The following is an 18,872-nucleotide window of genomic DNA, read 5'->3' on the forward strand; positions in this document are numbered from 1 at the left end:
ATTTGCCTTTTTTTTTTATTAGTCTCTTTGTCTCGACCTTAGATTATATCGTTGTTTCCCAGGTACGGTGTGGTCTTCAAACAATGTCTCAGGTTCCGTAGTGTCCAACTGCATTGACGGTGGCACAAGTCCTTGTAAAATATAATCACTCTCCTTTTCGGTACCAGTTCCTTTCAAACGTGCATCACTGAAAGGGATGAAGCGAGGTATGGACTCTGTCTCGGAGTCGGCAATTCCTTCCTTGACCCACCGGTCGTATGGAAGGGGCAGAGGGACCCGTTTACAATGGGTCCCGTGGATCCAGTTCTTCTTTCCTTCCACCCGAACGGCTGATCTCGTGGACAGAAGAACAAGGTATGGTCCGGTCCACCTGGGCTGTTCGTTGTTCGTGCGCTGAAAATTCCGCACCAGCACCCATGTGCCGGGTTCGATGGAGTGACCTGGATCATCAGAGGCTGGCGGAGAGGAACTGTGAACCTGTTGGTGTAAAACACGCAATTTAGTTGTTAATTCGCACAAATAGTCAAGCAGTACGGGGTGCTCTATTTCACTGAGTTTCTTTGGCCTTGGCACGCCCCAGACGTTGGCTGGGCGGCCAAACACTATTTCATGGGGGCTAAGTCCTAATCTGGAATGGACAGTCGTTCTGGTCGACAGGAGTGCTAGAGGCAGGGCGTCAGGCCATTTAAGACCTGTACTGGCTTGGATCTTGGCTAGTTTGAGTTTTAACGTGCCGTTGTAGCACTCCACTAATCCAGCTGATTGGGGGTGATTTGCAGCGTGGAATTTCTGGTGTATGCCTAGACACTCACACACTCTCCTCATCACACGTCCCACGAATTCACTTCCATTATCACTCCAAACGATTCTAGGCATACTGAATCTAGGGAAGAACTCCTTGACAAGGGCTTTGGCAGTTGACAAGGCGGTGTTGTCCTTAAGGGGATACGCTTCCACCCACCTGGAGAAAGCGCAAACAACCACGAGCACATACTTCAGGTTGTTGCACCTCTCCATGTGGATGAAATCGAGCTGCAAAACATCGAACGGATACGTTGGAGGCGAAAAATGACCAGCTGGAGTTGGGGTTCCCCTACCGGGATTGTGCTTCAAACACACCATACAGTTTCTGACCACATTCTCTGCACATTATGGGATATTACTATTCTGCCATACTGGGGCCAATAGTTTACAGATTCCTTTCGTACTGATGTGTGCAATTCCATGGGCCATTGTTACCACTGCAAGTACATATGCGTTAGGTAATAGCCATCGCTGGTGTTCTGACAATTCGACCCAACAACCATTCGCATCTAATCTACCCTGGTTTTCTCTCCATTCATTCACCTCTTTCTCGGTGGCCTCAGCTTGTATAGTTTTCACGCTTTCGATGGTGTCCTCACACATCCCCACATCAGTAATCCATCTAGCGGGACCTACAACATACATCCGACTCATTGTGTCCCTTGCAGTCTCTTTCGCAACCTCGTCTGCAAATGCATTCCCACGGCCAACATCGTCTTGAATTTTTCTGTGTGCAGTGCATTTCACAATTGCAACTTGTAGGGGCAAGGTCAGTGACTCGAGGAGCTCATTAACTAGCTGACCATGTTGTATCTTTGCACCATGCGACGTCAGGAACCCACGTTCACGCCATAATCTCCCAAAACTGTGAGCCACGCCAAAGGCGTATTGGCTGTCAGTGTACACATTCACTCGCTTTCCTTTCGCCAACACACATGCTCTTGTGAGTGCTATTAGCTCTGCGGCTTGTGCGGAATTGTGGGAAATGCGCGCGGTCTCTATAATGGTATGTAATGTCGTTACGGCATATGCTGCAGTCGTATCCCCATTCGGCAGCTTGAAACATGAACCATCAACCCATAAAGTATCGTTGCATTCAGGAAGGGGAGTGTCCTGTAAGTCTACTCTCCCTTTGGTCTCTTCTTCTGTCCTAAAGCAGCAGTCATGTTGTTCGACCTTGTCTGTCTCTGCCGGGATGGGTAGTAGCGTAGCGGGGTTGAGTGTATCACACCTCTTTATGTGAATGTGACTCGCTAACAGTGTTAGTTCGTAGCTGGATAGTCGAGCGCTAGTAAGATGTTGCGTCTTCGTCCTGTTTAGCAAAATGTCTACTGCATGCGGGACCATAACGATCAGAGTATTATTCATGACTAACCCAGCGGACTGTCGAATGCAGACAGCCGCTGCGGCGGTGGCCCTCAAACAACTTGGTAGTGCCTTAGCCACAGGATCTAGAGTTGCCGAAAAATACGCACATGGGCGCTGTTTGTCCCCAAAGTATTGTGTTAGGACTGATAATGCACAACCTTCCTTCTCATGGACATATAATGTAAAAGGCTTACTGTAGTTGGGGTTTCCCAACACAGGAGCCGAGCATAATGCATCACGCAACTCGTGGAAACTTGTTTGACAATCTTCAGACCAGGGCATAGGATTGGGCCTGTCTTTACAGAGTAGTGCCAGCAAGGGTTTAGCTAGTAGTGAGAAATTCGGTATCCATTGTCTGCAGTAAGATGTAATGCCCAAGAAGGCCCGAACCTCTCTCTGTGTCCTTGGGGCACTCAGTTCTGCAATTGCCTGTATTCTTTCTGGTGTCAGTCTCCTTCCCTCCTTCGATAAGATGTGACCTAGGTAGGTTACTTCTTGTCGACAAAATTGCAGTTTTGAAAGAGAGACTTTGTGCTTCATGTCACATAAGTGACGCAATAAGGACAATGTAGCTTGCTTGCAAATTTCTTCAGTGTCTGCAGCGATCAGCAGATCGTCGACATACTGAATCAGAGTTGACCCATTAGGTAGAACAATTGTGTCTAGTTGTGTTTTTAGGGCCTGACTGAATATTGATGGGCTTTCGCAGTAGCCTTGAGGAGCGCACTTGAAGCGGAAGCTTCGTCCTCCTAAATTGAAGCCAAAAATATCTCTACTCTCCTCAGCAATCGGGATGCTGAAGAAAGCGTTCTTCAGGTCAATCACCGAAAACCAAGTGGCTGAAGCTGGAACCATTGTCAACAAGGCAGTAATGTCGGGGACAACTGGAAACTGTGGAATAACCACCTTATTCACTTCTCTGAGGTCGATCACAAACCTGTACACAGGGGGTTGTGAAGGATCGGTACGCTTTAAAACGGGCAAAACTGGACTGTTACAAACGTTACCTGTTGTTTCTTCGATGACATCTTTCTCAATCAGATCATAAATAATCGTCAACAACGCCTTTTCGCATTCGCTAGATATTTTGTATTGGGGAATACGTGGCAACCTAACGTTGGCTTTCAATGTTATGACATACGGTGCTATCTCTAAACGGCCTACATCATTGGAACCATTAGCCCAGAGTATATCCGGAAGAGATGACAATTCAGTTGGAATATTTTCCTTTGACAAATACATGGGAGAAATGACTTTCTTACCTAAGGTAAGTTGTACTCCCAAGGGAGAACAGTACAAAGTCGCATATAACCTCTTTAGCAAATCCAAACCTAACAAATTTTCACCGCAACCTGTTGTAAGAATGAGGGGTGCTTCTAATTCGCATGGGCCAACAGAAAGGGACATGGGACTAGAGATCGGGTTTCTAACAGGGGCGCCAGAGAAACCTACTGAAACATTCATTTCGCCAGACAAAGGTGCGCCAGGAAGTTTCGAGTGCATAATAGAACTTTTTGTAGCACCAGTATCCAGCAGAAATGGCTCTGACACTCCTGAGGTAATCACCTCGACATAAGGTCCATTCTGATCTACTGGAACTGAAACGACTCCCTCTCTTTGTCCATGGCTGTCCTAGCAATTATTTCCCTCATCCTCGTTTTCGGTGTAATAGTCGTCAGCATAGTACTGAGCTGACCTAGACGATGTATTATTCTGTTGGTCAAAGCTGTTCATGGAATTCTGAGGCGGAAGAGGAGTTGTATTCTGGGGGAAATTTCCACGGCCCCTACCCCTAGGAGCATGTTGAACACCTCTACCCCTTATACCTGAAATACCGTTCAAACGTCGCGCAAGAGCCGGACAATTACCTTTAAAGTGACCCTCTTCCTTGCAGTATGCACATTGATTCGGGCCATACGGAAGACGCTGATGGGAAAACTCGTTTCCTTGCGCGTTTCTCGAATACTGCTGTGGTTGGTGATAATTAGGCTGACTAGCCGTACGAGGCGGATAGGCCTGCTGGAGAAGAACTTTAGTTTTTAAATCTTTCGTCTTTTTGTCTACCTTATCTAGCTCGTCTTTGCGCCTATTTTCATAGTACTGGGCTGTAGCTAAAATCTGTACTGACGTAGAGACAGCCCAAGCACTCTCTGAATCTTTCAGTTTATTACACAGTTCAGGAAGCAGATTATGTACAAATTTGTCTACAAACAATCTTTGACCACCCTCGGTAGCCATATCCTGACCACTATGATCAGTGAAAGTCTCCTCAAATCTCGTGAAAAAGTCAGACAAATTCTCATCTTTCTTCTGCTTGCACGCAGACAGCTTATCCCAATTTACGCGTAATTCAGGCATTAATGTTTTCATGTACGCGATAATCCTACCGGGAAGTTCGGCTATTAACGGCTCAGGTTTAGAGCCACCTATTTGTCTAGCATCTATAGCGGTAATATTAGCCCATGAGTCACCTAGTTCTTGATCATGATCCGTATGGCGGATTTTACTCCAGAAAGGGTGTGGAACAACATTCCCAAATAACATATCTACATCCGCTAAATTCATTATACATGAGCTGGCAGTCTGCGATAACTCCTTATAATACCCAGTCGGATTTTTACGGGGATCAGGTAATGTCTGCTTGAGTGCTAAAACTTCGGATCTTTTCCAGGGGACATGTACCCATACACGCTGGAAATGTGGCAGAATTGGTGGGTTTACATTCGCATCACCTTCCCTCCAAACCGGAGGAACCTCTCTCATGGGGTACTGTCTCACTTTCTTTCTACCTGATACGTCGTCTTCGTACAATGATCTAGAGGCGTTTCCCTTACTCCTATAAGAGAACAATAAATCTATCGCTTCCTCAACTTCGGCACCTATAATCATACCTTCATGGAACTTAAAACGCGTACGCCATAGTTCGTTCATTTTGCGTTTGGGATCATTTGTCTCCAAATCTTCACACAGATATACACACATCTCTTCGAATACGTATCTCTGAGTGGGTGCATCCCATTGACGGAAAACTTCCATAACAGACTGAACATCATATCTAACAGTGTTCGTAATCCATTGGCGTGCTAGCTCATTCAGCACTTCTCTTTCCTCGTAATCAGGCAGCTGACTACGTAACTGTCTACGTTCTGTTTTAGGGGTCGTTTTAGGCGGCCCAAAGAAAGGTGAAAGCAGACCAGTGACAGTACCTGCCACTCTCTGTCTAATAGAAGGAGAAGCTTGCGGAGGGGCAGATGCGTCAGAAAAAACAGGCTGATGTGAAGAAGAAATCGAGGCAATAGCAGAGGAAGTTAAAGCAGTGGCAGACGTAGTATCATAGGGAACAGTTGGAGCGGTAGGCAAAGTGGTGGAAGTAGATGGAGTATGTAGCGGAGGCGGCGGCCCTTGAGAAGGCTGCGCCGGAGAAGTAGGAACCAGCTGAGGAGTAGCTGGCGTGTGTGCAAGAGCTGTGTTTCGTGCGCCGGGGCGCGGTATAATAAAATGCTTTGGGGGTGCGGTAGCGTCTAACGCATACGGCGGTGGTGAGCTTAGTAAGTGGGACATCAATGGATCTTTCTCGGATCTTTCCTCTTGACCTTGTCCCTTATGTGGTAACATTGGGTAGCATTTATCTACTGCTAGTTTCTTGCTCCTAAGCACTTGTTCACTTTCTTGCTCTTCCTCGTTATCCTTGTATGCAACGGCAGCTTGCACCATCGACATACCTCTTTTATTCCTTTTTGCTAATTTTATTTCTTTCTGTTTGGCTTCTATGCGCCATAAGCGAAAAGAGTCAAACATCGCCGGCCGGGCTTTTTTCTTGAACAATTTGACCTCGAGGTTATCTAAAATTTCTGAGTCAAAACTACCATATTGGGGCCATTTTAAAACACCATCCTTGCGGATGTATTTTATCCATACCTCATTATATGTGATAGGACCTACGCCATGTTTTACGTATAACTCATATGTTGGAGTTCCAATCGGAGGAACTGGACAAGAATCCTCTAATCGGGAGTCCTTACTACAACCAAGACAAAACAAGTTTCCAAGTCTGCTAAAACAAGGCATCTTTGCTCACTAGTCTAGCTTCAAACTTCAAAGGATTTATCGATTACGATATTTCTCGTGAATACACGAGTCCTTTGGCTTTGGGGCTTGCAAGTACCAAATCAAAACGTATCTCAAGGATACCAAAAACTAAGGATCAAACTAAAGACTGGGAGACGCTCCGCTTATACTTAACTGAAGTATTTGAAGATCGATGACGTCACTAGAAGACTCGTCTATCGTTTCGCTCTACCAAGGATCACTGGGTCCAAAACAGGGCGATAGTCAGGGCAGCAGTCCTTCGTAGCCGTCGGGACGCGGGGAACCTCGCAGCAAAGACCTTCGGAACCACGTCGACATACAGGGGTCGCTGAAGTGGCTGGCCGTCCTCTGGAATTTTCACACGAAGCTCCTCACGAACATCTGGCTTGGACCGTCGCCGCTTGATACCGCCCCACGTTGGGCGCCAACTGAGGTAACGGGTTTTTAGGAATCAGGTGGTGCCAGGGGATAATACCCGAAGACCTCTGAGTTCTCCCTGTTCCGGACCACAGAAACACAGAGTCTTCTAGTTGAAGTCAGAGATCGAGTTTTATTGGTAGCTACCAAGTAACACGTGTCCTAGAAACACAACAACCCGGGTTGCGTATTCCCAGGAGACTGTTCGTTTTTACAGAACCAGCTTTCTCCTTATATACAGAAATAATAGCTGCAGGCAAGAATTCTTGAGTTTACGATATGGCTATACACATATTTCTACAATAATACAAAGAGCGAAGTCATGTAGGCCAACCCATATTTTAGACGTCCAGTTCGTGATGGATTACCCGGCCAGGCCCGGAACTCCCATCAGATATCGATGGAAAACCCCAATGAAGCCGGGTACCTCCTAGTCATAAAACTGGCCATAAACAAGGAACATGGACAGGTGTGTGTGTAGAAAACATGGCCTATACGTAGTGAATGGTTTGTGGCATGTTTATGCATTGATGCTATCTTATTCGGCCACTGGGCGAGGAGCTGCCCAAACAGGTTCGGCTGGAGGCAACGGAGTCAGTCGGGACAGGTCAGGGGGGGAGTCAGGGAAGGTGGACGTGTCCTTTTAGATCAAGCTCGACCTTACTCAATTAACTTATCATGAGGGCAAGACACAAGATGGATGTCGTTTACAAAATGGAGTCCAAGGGGTCGGGACGGAAACTACGATTTAGGGGTGTTGGCATCCCTCAATCATGACGCAAATGTATAGGGATGATGTCCTAATCATTACCGGTCCGTCGACACCAAATTCGTCATGGTACGTTGATATTTTGTGGCACGGGTATTGGATCTCGATACCGGGATAACAGCAGGGTCCAGAATTTCAGAACCACAAGTTATTTGCATGCCTCATATGCGGTGCTGCTTCCGCAGGGACCGGAGGTTCTTCGTTGCTCCTCCAAGCTGGGTAAGGTATTTGGTTCTTCGCACTTTGGGTGGGGGTGAATGTTGATGGCGATCTGTTGGCTCTTTTGAGGTTACCTGGTCAGCCTTCTTCATTTAGGACAACTCTTGTGATGATATTTTTTTAAAGTTTACAGATCATGTTTCCTCCGAAGCCATCTGTGATGCCATAGAGGGACTTGAACTTGTTTCTCATTTTTTTAATTTTGCCCCATTTGAGCCAGTGCAAAACTGTCCACTATGTCTTTTGACTCTGAAAATGTTTTTTTCTGCTCTCAATTACTTCAGCTTGTCACATGACTTAGCTGCCCTCCGTCTGAGTTCAGCTGCGTTAAACAGGCTGGTGATCTGCCTTTCTGCCCAAGGTGATACCCCTTTTCACATTGGGGAGGCTATTACTCTTCCTACTTTATTTGCTCTACTGCACCCCTTGAAAGAGGAAAAGAGACTGTTTTAATTGGATAACAAGAGAGCCCCCAGTTCCTACATTGATAGTATCAAGGAACATCTCTTTGTGGGTTTCTTAACAGAACAGAATGGTCAGGCAGTGCACGAAAAAAATCTGTAGGTGGATTGTACTCTGGAAAAAATCCTACTACATGCTACAAAAGAAGCAACTATCTGAAGGGTAGAGGGCTCATTTCAAGTGAAGCCAAAGCTGCCAACACTGCGCTAGCACGTGGTGTGCCTGTCCTGGATATCTGTCAGGTGGCTACAAGGGCATCAGTGCACATGTTCATGTAATACTATTGCCTTGACAGTCAGGAATGTCAGGAGGGGCATTTTACCATTTGATCCTGCAGGACTTCGTAGTCTGAAGCATTCCACCGACCCTCAACCAGCAGAGCTATTGCTTTGGTATCTATTCATAAGGTGAGAAATCTGCGGTTAGAAGTATCCTTCAGAAGAACAAGTTACTTACCTTCGGTAACGCTCTTTCTTGTGGATACTCCTTTGAACCGGAGATTCCTCACTGTACCTCCTACCTCAACATTCTATGAAATGGGCTCTTTACCCATCTGTAAAGGTCTCAATATTGAGATCTGCACTGCAATTAAGCCAATTTGCTAATGGACTCTGCAGCTGATTGCACGGACAAGCATTAGAAAGTAATTAATGTCAAAAGGCCTGGGTGGCATTTATATGTGGCCACGCATGTCACTTCCAGGGCATAACGATGTTGGTGCGAATCCGCATGCCGCCTAGCAACATGCAGGAATACTGCTATTGAGTTTCCGCATCCAGTTTGCTGCAGGGGGAAATATTCAGATGAGGTTGAATCTGCAGTTTGATAAGTATCCACCAGAAAGAGTGTTACTGAATGAAAGTAAATTTTTCATTATAAAACAAAAAGGTAGAAATGTTTTAATGATTTTCGGTATTGTCAGGACATGTAGACTGGGAAATGTCAGTTGGCTAGTGAATACCCTCATCTATTCACCACAGTGGCAGCGTGAGATTTTTGTTTCCAGAACCCAAACTCATATTCGAGTAAAATAAGCACATACATGGGGGTAACCTAGCCTAGTCTTATAATCTAAAGGGATTGAAAGTTACCAGGGATTCTGTGACCGGTCAGCGGAGCGAGGTTGAAAAGCTGAACCTCTTTGGTTACTTTTAATGTTCTTGATATGTACAAGGTAAGGTATTTTGCTCATTCTAATACGGAGCACACAATTATTCGTCACCTAATCCTGTTTTAAGTCCTTGCTATTTTCCTCTGTCTTTTTAGAGTCGCCGACAGGAAGTTGTAGAATATCCTATTCCATGCGTAATATGTTGCGACTTAGAGTTAAAGCTTTACCATATGGATCAGTGATGTCTGACATAGATCCAGAAGGGCCTTTCATGATAACTACTAACTACATAAATTAATTCTAGTACAATGCTGAATTGGAAAAGCGACACGGTCCCTTACCTTGGAGTTAGTCTCTATCATTCCCCAGACGATAAGGTGACCTAAAGAGAAACCATTCTGCCCTTAAATCTCAAGGACAGTTCCGAATTGAATTGAATTTGAATTTACAGGGATTTATATAGCGCACGTATTCCCAGCGGTTTCATGGCGCTAGAGGAAGCTTAACCCAGAGGCTGGGACGGAGGAATTACTGGGGTGGGAAGGCATGCGCAAAGAGAAAAGTCTTAAGAGCCCTGCGGAATTCAAGGTAGGAAGGAACCGATCTGATGTACAGGGGAGGGAATTCCAAAAGGTAGGGGCTAGGACAGCAAATTTCAAACCCCCTGATCTGCTTTTTTTTAAACGGGGAACAGATAGAAAGAATTTAGCAGAGGAGCGGAGTTCTCTATTGGGACGATAAACATTGATGGCGGATGAAATGAATGCTGGGGCAGTCCCCGCCATGGCCTGGAAGGTGGTGCAGCCCAACTTAAAGAGGGCCCGTTCTTTGATTGGCAACCAGTGTAGAGATTTAAGTAGGGGGGTGGTATAGTGGAATCTAGGCAGCCCATGGATCAGGCGGGCAGCCTGATTTTGGACTAGCTGAAGGCGACGGAAGGCATATGCGGGTGCGTCATTATACACTATGTTCCCGTAATCCAGCCGGGAAAGGACCATTGCCATTAAAATCAGTTTTAAAGCGGGGAGAGAAAAGAACCAGGAGATTTTCCTTATAGTGCGGAGGGCAAAAAAACAGGAAGAGACAACTGAACTAATCTGGGAATGGGGAGTGAGGTATTTATTAAGTGAGATACCAAGTGTTTTCACTGAGGATGAGGGCGTGGGGGGACTACCCAGGGAGGGAGGCCAAAAGTTGGGGGACCAGGGACTGGGAGTGCTACCAGTGACGACAAGTTCCGTCTTGTCCGGGTTTAATTTAAGATGGTTGCAGTTCATCCAATCACTGATGAACAGCATGACGGATTGAAAGTTGTAAATGCTAGTAGGGGAGTGTGAGAGATGAAACATAAGTTGGAGGTTATCGGCATAGTTATACACGGTGACCTCCATTTGCTGTAGTGCAAGGATGAGTGGAAAGATGGAAAGATTAAATAATAAAGGGGAAAGAGAAGAGCCCTGAGGAACACCGCACTGGACCGGGTGAGGGAGGGCAGAGAATTCAGCGAGATGGACGGCCTGGGTACGATCTCCCAAAAAGGAGCTGATCCAGGTCAGGGCTGGGCCCCCGATGCCCGCCGCCTTGACACGGGTGAGAAGGATGGAATGATCAACCGTGTCAAAGGCGGCGGAAAGATCTAAAAGAACGAGGGCCTGGGGGGTATTGGTGTCTAACCCCTCTCTAAGCTCGTCCATCACGGAGATGACAACCTTCTCGGTAGAGTGCCGGGGTCGGAAGCCTGCCTGACGGGACGTGAGACCCCCACTCTTTTCCACAAAGGCGCCAAGAACCTGGGTGACATGGGCCGCCAGGACTTTGGCCAAAAAGGGGAGGAGGGAAATGGGACGATAGTTTGAGGGAGAGGCGGGGTCAGCCCCGGTTTTTTTTAAAATGGGGATAATGATAGCCGCTTTGTGGGAGACCGGTACCGCGCCCTGTTCAAGGGAGTCATTCAAAAAAGTGAGGGGGGGAGATGACAATTAGTGAAGATCTTACGGAGGACATACGCCGGGGCGATGTCCGCAGGGGAGCCAGACTTGACGCGGGTCAGTAAGGAGAGAAAGGTTTCTCTTGTCAAAGGAGGTAAGTGGGTCAGGCTGGACGTGGTGGGAGGAGGCTGGGGGTCGCAAAAGGTAGGGGAGGGCAGCGGGATCTTGGCCTTGATGAGTGCAACTTTCTCAATAAAAAAGTAGTTAAGAGAGTTGCACAGGGGTTGGGAAGGGGGAATTTTAGGAGAGGCCCTGTCAGAAGAGGCCAACTCGCGAACTGTGGCGAAAATTTCTTTCGACTGGTTCTCTGCAGCGAGAATTCTCCCTGAGAAATATGATGTCTTGGCGAGGAGAATATCCCTTTTGTATTCATTGAGGGTGGAAGTGTAGCGGAGTTTGGAGAGAGGGCAGTAGGCGCGCCTCCAAGCTCGCTCTGCTTGACGCACTGCCAGGTTTTTTGCTTGAGGGCGGGAGAGAACCATTTGTTTGCATCATGGGCACATCTGACCGTGACGTGCTTCAAAGGGGCTACTTGATCACAGGCCCTCAGGAGCCAGCTGTTCAAGGCGTCTAATTGCCTAGGTGGCGCAAGGCTAACCAGGTCAGGGTCAGAAGCTGATAAGGAGGAGCAAAGGGCAGGAATGTCCACTCTACTCCAATTTTTTGCCCAAGTGTGTTTGGGAAAGGGAGGGTTAATGTCAATACTGAGATCCAGGAGAAAAGAAATCAAAAAATGGTCCGACCATATGCACGGCTGGACAGTAGGGGCGGAAACTCAGATATTAAGGGTCCAAATTTGATCTAGAATGTGACCGCAAATATGAGTGGGAGAGTGGACCTGGGAGACGAAGTTCAAGCTAAGAAGGAGCTCGGTAAAGTCGCGGGATGTGGCATCTTCAGCTGGATCGTTAGGTCAGAAGTTGAAGTCCCCAAGTAGCAGGACCGAGGAGTTGTTAATTGCAAGGGTTCCCAAAAGGTCCAAAATGGCGGGGAGGAAACGTGGACAGGACTGGGGAGGGCGATAAACAAGAACACACGTTAGGGGAACCTGAAGGGAAGTAGAGCGTATGACCAGACAGTCTGCCGTAGGTATGGGGGGGGAAGGAAGCACTTGAAAATGAAGGCCCGCACGGGCGATCAGGGCAACCCCACCTCCTGTTCGACCCTCCGGCCGGTCAGCCCTAAGGACGAAGTAGGGGGAAGGGAGGGCTGCTAACACGCTAGGGAGAGAATCAGTACGAAACCATGTCTCTGTCAAGAATAAAAGGTCCGGCTTGACAGAGTCCAAAAAGTCAAACAGTTCAAGCTGATGTTTGACAGACGACCTAGTGTTAAGTAAAAAAGCTGACAAATGTGATGGCGTGGGGGACGGATAAGGGGTAGAAAGGGGCCGGAGGGAGACTGGGGAGAAAGGGGAAAGGGGAGGCAAGGAAGCGGGGAAGGTGGGGGAGGGGGATGGGCGGGCCAGGCCAAGTTCATTGATCCGTGCACAAGCGGCCGCTTGAAGGGACCAATGGTCCTGGAGGGCAAGTAATTGTGCAACGGAGTAAAAAAGAAAACGGGCATGGTGGGGGGCCCCTAGCCCCGGCCGGCCGCGGACGGGCGCAGACGGGCTTGCCTTAGGCGTGCCTTTGGCGCGCCACCGGCGAGCCCGCTGCGCGTGCGCATGAGGCTGTGGTTAAGTGGGGTTTGAGAGCGTGATGCCTACAGCGCTAACCCACGTGGCCTCTATCGTCCCTCCCAAGATGGTGGCCACCAGCAAACCCCGTCCGCCCTCCGGAACAAGCGGCACTCAGCCGTGCCGGACCGGGGCTAGGGGAGCTGGAGGCTAAACAGGGAGAACTGCGGCCAAGGTAAGCCCACAAGATAAAGGAAATCAAAAATGAAGGCAAACGGTATTTAAAAGTACAAGTTTTTAAAATAAGGCAGCCCTCATGCAGCCACAGCATCCGCGATCTCACTGCCACTGGGGTAAAGGCGTCCGCTGCGCGTGCGCATGAGGCTGTGGTTAAGTGGGGTTTGAGAGCGTGATGCCTACAGCGCTAACCCACGTGGCCTCTATCGTCCCTCCCAAGATGGTGGCCACCAGCAAACCCCGTCCGCCCTCCGGAACAAGCAGCACTCAGCCGTGCCGGACCGGGGCTAGGGGAGCTGGAGGCTAAACAGGGAGAACTGCGGCCAAGGTAAGCCCACAAGATAAAGGAAATAAAAAATTAAGGCAAACGGTATTTAAAAGTACAGGTTTTTAAAATAAGGCAGCCCTCATGCAGCCACAGCGTCCGCGATTCCACTGCCACTGGGGTAAAGGCGTTCTGGACAAATCTGCCCTTAGCTACAACCGGTGAAATAGTCCTATCCCAAATGAAGATCTTACCTAGGCTACTCCACTACTTTTTAAATGTTCCCATTGCCTGTGATGCGCTTTTTCAGTGATCTCGACATCATTTTAAGGAAACGTATCTGGGGAGACAAACGTCATCGAATTGCACTGAAAAAGCGGACATCGCCATTTGGCAAAGGCAAGCTTGGTGCCCCGTGGAGGTGTTCTACTTAGCGGGACAATTACAGTGGGTATCACGATGACTAGAGGGGCAGCTTAACTGAGAGACATGCAACAGATCTGTCCCACTTGCGTTAGCTATGCTTCGAAACGTCCTCCTCACCAAAGTTACGCCCTGAACCACATGGTGCCCGCAAATGTCTTGCAAGGGTTTATTACCTCATGCACCACATTCCACCATACATCCACACTTCTACTGCAGGTCCTGCTACGATTTCCTGTTACTTTTCTGCCTATGACTTGGGGAGCTGGCATGAGTGATCCCTAACCCCAGTGGGGGGTCCTCTTTGCCAATGGCCACCTCCTCACCTTCGACCAATTTGTCTCTAACCATGCTATTCTGCGAGGACAGTTTCTCACATACAGACAGCTGAGTAACACATGTCAAGTACTCTGGTCCACACAAGACAATGAACCCCAAACACACTCTGTTACACAGAGTCTGCTACACATGACGACAGGACGTCACCTGATAACATGGATATATAAGGCTATACGGGAACACACTGGGTTCCTAATGGTAACTCTGAGAGGCAAATGGGAAGACAATATAGGACAGGCACTCCCTGCTAAAGATTGGGAATAAGCTCTGGAATTCTCTCACCAGAAATTGATCTGTATGTACCTCAAGAGAACTTAGAGGAAGGAATATGACGACAAAGAAAAACATTAATATAAAACAGGGTTAGTTTTGTATAAACAGATGCTTCAAGAAACAAAGCGAGAGTTCTTCGCGAAAAAAATAAATGTAGCTAAAAATTAAACTAAAAAACTATTCAAAACAGTTACTACTCCAGCATATCCAGACTACCCCCCTCTCCCCCCCTCCTGTTTTGGCCAGTCAAGAATTATGCGACAAAATAGCTAACTTTTTCTTTGACAAAGTTGATGCCATTTTTTCTACATTCACTGGATCAGGGAGTAAGACCTCCACAGATCAGGAAACAGATTCAAAATCAGGCACGAGCTCTGGTTTACACCTTGATAGGTTTGCTGTAATTACCACCACAGATACTTCCAACCTACTTATGAAGGTGAAATCGGGCTCACCACTTGACCCATGCCCGGTCTCGATTTTAGAACTGGCAGCTGAGCCTGTTACTCTGACCCTGACTTCCATTATAGATGCCATGTTTTTAGAAGGTTATTTTCCCAAAATGTGGAAAAAGGCATCTATATTGCCCCTGATCAAAAAGCCAAGTCTAGATCCTAAAGATGTGAATAACTTTTTGACCTATATCTAGACTTCCTTTCCCTGCTAAAATAGCAGAGAAAATCCTGAATGTACAATTTAGTGCCTTCTTGGAAGAAGCCCAGGTGCTAGATCATACTCAATATGGCTTCAGTGGTGGCCATAGTACGGAGACCGCTCTGCTTAAATCCACTGAGGAGATCAGGGCCACCCTGGATCAGGGAGGAAAAGCGGCTATGATCATGTTGGACCTCTCCGCGGCTTTCGATACGGTCCATCATGCCTTGCTGATGGACCGACTGAGAGAGTGTGGCGTACAACATCTTGCCTGGAAATGACTGAAATCATTCTTATCTGACAGACTACAGACAGTCTCACTAGGCGAATTTTCAGCCAAACCCTATTCTCTGCCTTGTGGGGTCCCCCAGGGGTCTTCCTTAAGCCCGACACTTTTTAACATCTATGTGTCACTATTGGCTCCCCTGATCGAATCTTTTGGTTTAAATCTGACTTCATATGCAGATGACACCCAAATTGTAGTGTCGTTAAGGCCAGGAAAGCTGCAGGGTACGGCTTCTAGTTTCCATGATTGTATGTTAGCGGTGGGTATCTGGATGGCCCAAAACTGCCTCAAATAGAACTCCAGTAAAACGGAGGTAGTGTTGTTTAGTAATGACGCTAATTTCTGGGCCCCAAAGTGGTGGCCTGATACACTAAGTCCTCTCCCCACTCCTGTAAAAAAGGCAAAAACTTGGGAGTCTGGATAGATGATAGGCTTAGTCTTAAGGACAAAGTGAATGCAGTGGTCTCTTCCAACTCTTATATTTTAAGAGCCTGCAAGAAAATTATGCCATCCTTGCCCAAAGAAAGTCAGTAGTTAGTCATTACGGCTCTATTCTTGTCCAGACTGGACTATTGTAATAGTCTCTATGTCAAGATTCAGGAAGGACTTTTAAACATACTGCAACTATTGCAGAATGCAGCTGCCAGATTGCTTACTTGCACCCCCAATGTATGCCTCCATCTCTGCCGAGATCAGAAGGCTTCATTGGCTGCCGGTGTGAAAACGGGTTCAGTTTAAGGCGTTATGTACGGTACATAGGGCCCTTTATGTAACCAATCCCCACTATTTGAAAACGCAATTCCATTGGCACGTACCAACTAGATGTCTGCGCTCTTCAGAGGCTAAACTGGTGAAGGTACCTTTTGTAAAAAAAAGCTAAATGGGGTGGCAGAAGCTTTGTGGTTGGTGCAGCTAAGGCATGGAATGGTCTTCCGTTGCATCTTAGAGACATGACAGGCCTGCTTGCCTTTAGAAAGGCTCTGAAGACCTGGCTATTTTCTGTCTAGACCCTGTCTGGTTTCTTCCTATCATCTAGGACAGCGCCAGGACACCTTCAGGTATCAGTTTGCGCTTTAGAAATGTCAGTAACATTAACATTAACATTAACATAACACATGTCTTGAAGGCCTGGTTTAAATTGATACAATTCTTGATTTTACAAAGGGCCTACCTGATGCCAGAACAGTTCAACAGCTACTTTCCCCATGCACGCCTTAGCTGCCCCTGGTGCTGGTTGGTTTCTGCAGATTTGCAGCATATGTTGTGGTCCATGCTACAAGAGGTCACCGAACTTACTGACATTAAGGCATCGGAGACTGATGGCCTTGGCATCTTCAAACGGACGCGGCACAAAGTGAGAACAAAGTTCTCTGGTATGGCCCTTCTGCTCCCTAATAGAGTCCTCACCCTGCACTGGAGGGCAGAACGAGCCCTATCAGTGGCTGTGTGGCATGGGGCGATGCGAAAATGGGAGAAGGCCGAGGGGGAAGGCCCTTTGCTACAAAGTGATCCAACACCTTCTCAAGTGACCCATTTCAATGTCCTGGGATGCCCTCCTTGATCAGTTAGAGCAACTCACCCGAAATGATGACCTGCCCCCGTGAACTTCACATGAAAGTCAGCGATGTACACATTCTATCTGCCACTCCCCTCGTCCTCCACTGGGAGGGTTCAGGTCCAGCTTCACTCATTACCCTCAGTGTTCCCACCCGCGTTTGCGCCTTAAGGGATTTTTCTCCACTACACTGCCACTCACCATTCTGGCCCAGAGACTCTGGATGCCAGCCCAACCCTTTGCACCGCTTGCGACGCCAGCTGCGACCTAGTTGGAGCTTTGCTGTGGTTTTACTCCTACGTCCTCCACATATACAGCCCCGCCCACCACTGAGTTCAAATTGCCACCTCCCTCCCCCAATTCAGGGGTACCACCCCAGTTAGCCAGGTAGCCATATCGACACACAACAGATTAGCACACCTATCTTTATCACCTTATACAGTAACATTCTAGTGGCTGTACAACATAATTTGCCGACGTATATGTATGCTACTGATTAGCAATCAATTTAACAGTAATTGTATAATGATTCAGAATACTACAAGTGAATTTATACTGTCTTTTTTTGTATATGAAAATCCTAATAAAAACAGTTATAAAGAAAACTATGTGAATTCATTCCTCTTGCTTCACTGTATATAAATGTACCTGACATAGCTATCCTGACAATCTGGCATGGACCTGGCCCTTCTAAACTTCTGTTGTACACCTCAGAAATATAGAGGATGAAAGGCCGATGACACACGGCTGTGAAGTTCTATGAAGTGACCTGCAGTTATTTTATTCCTAAAAAATCACCAGTGCTCCATTGCCCTACTCCACACCGTTTTTTAAATTCCTGGTCTCTTGCCGTATCTTGTGAAAGAGATCCACTGGCTGAAGACATGGAAAAATTTGTGGAATTAGTGCTCAAATGAACACAACAGAATGCAGCTTTTTGTTTGTTACAAATACACTTAAAAAAACAAACTCCGCTCGATGTAAGCCACTTTTTTCAAATCATCTGTGCATTAGACTGTGTTTTGACCTCAAGACAAATCGTGCTTTCATAAAGAGCTATAGCAGTGCAATATACAAGCATTAGTAGACCCATTATTTGTCACCTTTGTGGTCTGTTGGCTTTGTCAATGCTTTTAGCCACACTTCACAGCATCTGTGATGAGGGGAAGCAATGGGGAGAAGCAGCCAAGCAACAGAGAGCAACAGATGCGGGGAGAGACTAACTTGAGAGAGATGGCTCGAAAACACATGTACGCTAATGAAGCTCTTCTCACAACAAAAGGAAAAAGTAGCACATGAAAAGCAAGTAGTGGAAGCAACAATGTGAGCCAATCAAAGAGATTGTAAAGATACAATGCTCCATGGGAGGGACAACAGAAGATTGACAAGCTGAGACACAAATAGGAAGCAGGCAAATCAGAGTTGCAAAGAAAGCCAACCAATTGTAAGCAATAGGCGGGCTCCAAGCCTCTCCATGTTCTTGATAGGTCACCATATGCCTCACAACGGTCAGCGCATGCACTGCCTAGTAGGCCGACCTAATAAACATGGAAGTCGCCTTACTTGCTTGTAACTCTGATTATTGAGGAGAAAAAATAACAAATGAATGAGAGCTGAAAAGAAAAACTTGGAATTCATTATGTGTAACTAATCGCCCAGTGACATGTTTTTCACATTCTGCTGTCAGCAGTCATCATGTCCCTACTTGACTCAATGCGAAAATTGATTGCAACAGTAAATGAGTGATGCCGTTGCCTAATTATACCCGAGTTGCTCTATCACAGCAAAACTTTTATAAATAATTTAGATCCAAGTTAAGTAGAGGCACTCAAGATAGCTCATTGGGGTAGAAGCTTGCTCTTGACATTTGCTGAGATCTGCAGGTAAAGAACTAGAATCCTATTAATGGAACTCCACCTCCCATTCTTTCAAGATCTGTAAATTGAGTACTAGGACATTCAGTAATAATGCCATTGTGATGTACTTCTCTTCGTA

At 46.9% G+C, this 18,872-nt stretch overlaps 1 protein-coding gene across 6 annotated transcripts in view; it reads left to right on the forward strand.

Annotated features, from left to right (window-relative positions):
* The window catches only part of PTPN3 (protein tyrosine phosphatase non-receptor type 3), a 1,880,479-nt gene that overhangs the window by 1,059,477 nt on the left and 802,130 nt on the right, over positions 1 to 18,872 (forward strand). The window lies entirely within an intron of this gene.

The sequence above is a fragment of the Lissotriton helveticus genome, chromosome 4_1 (genome assembly GCF_964261635.1).
Source record: "Lissotriton helveticus chromosome 4_1, aLisHel1.1, whole genome shotgun sequence".
In the NCBI taxonomy this organism is placed as follows: Eukaryota; Metazoa; Chordata; class Amphibia; order Caudata; family Salamandridae; genus Lissotriton; species Lissotriton helveticus.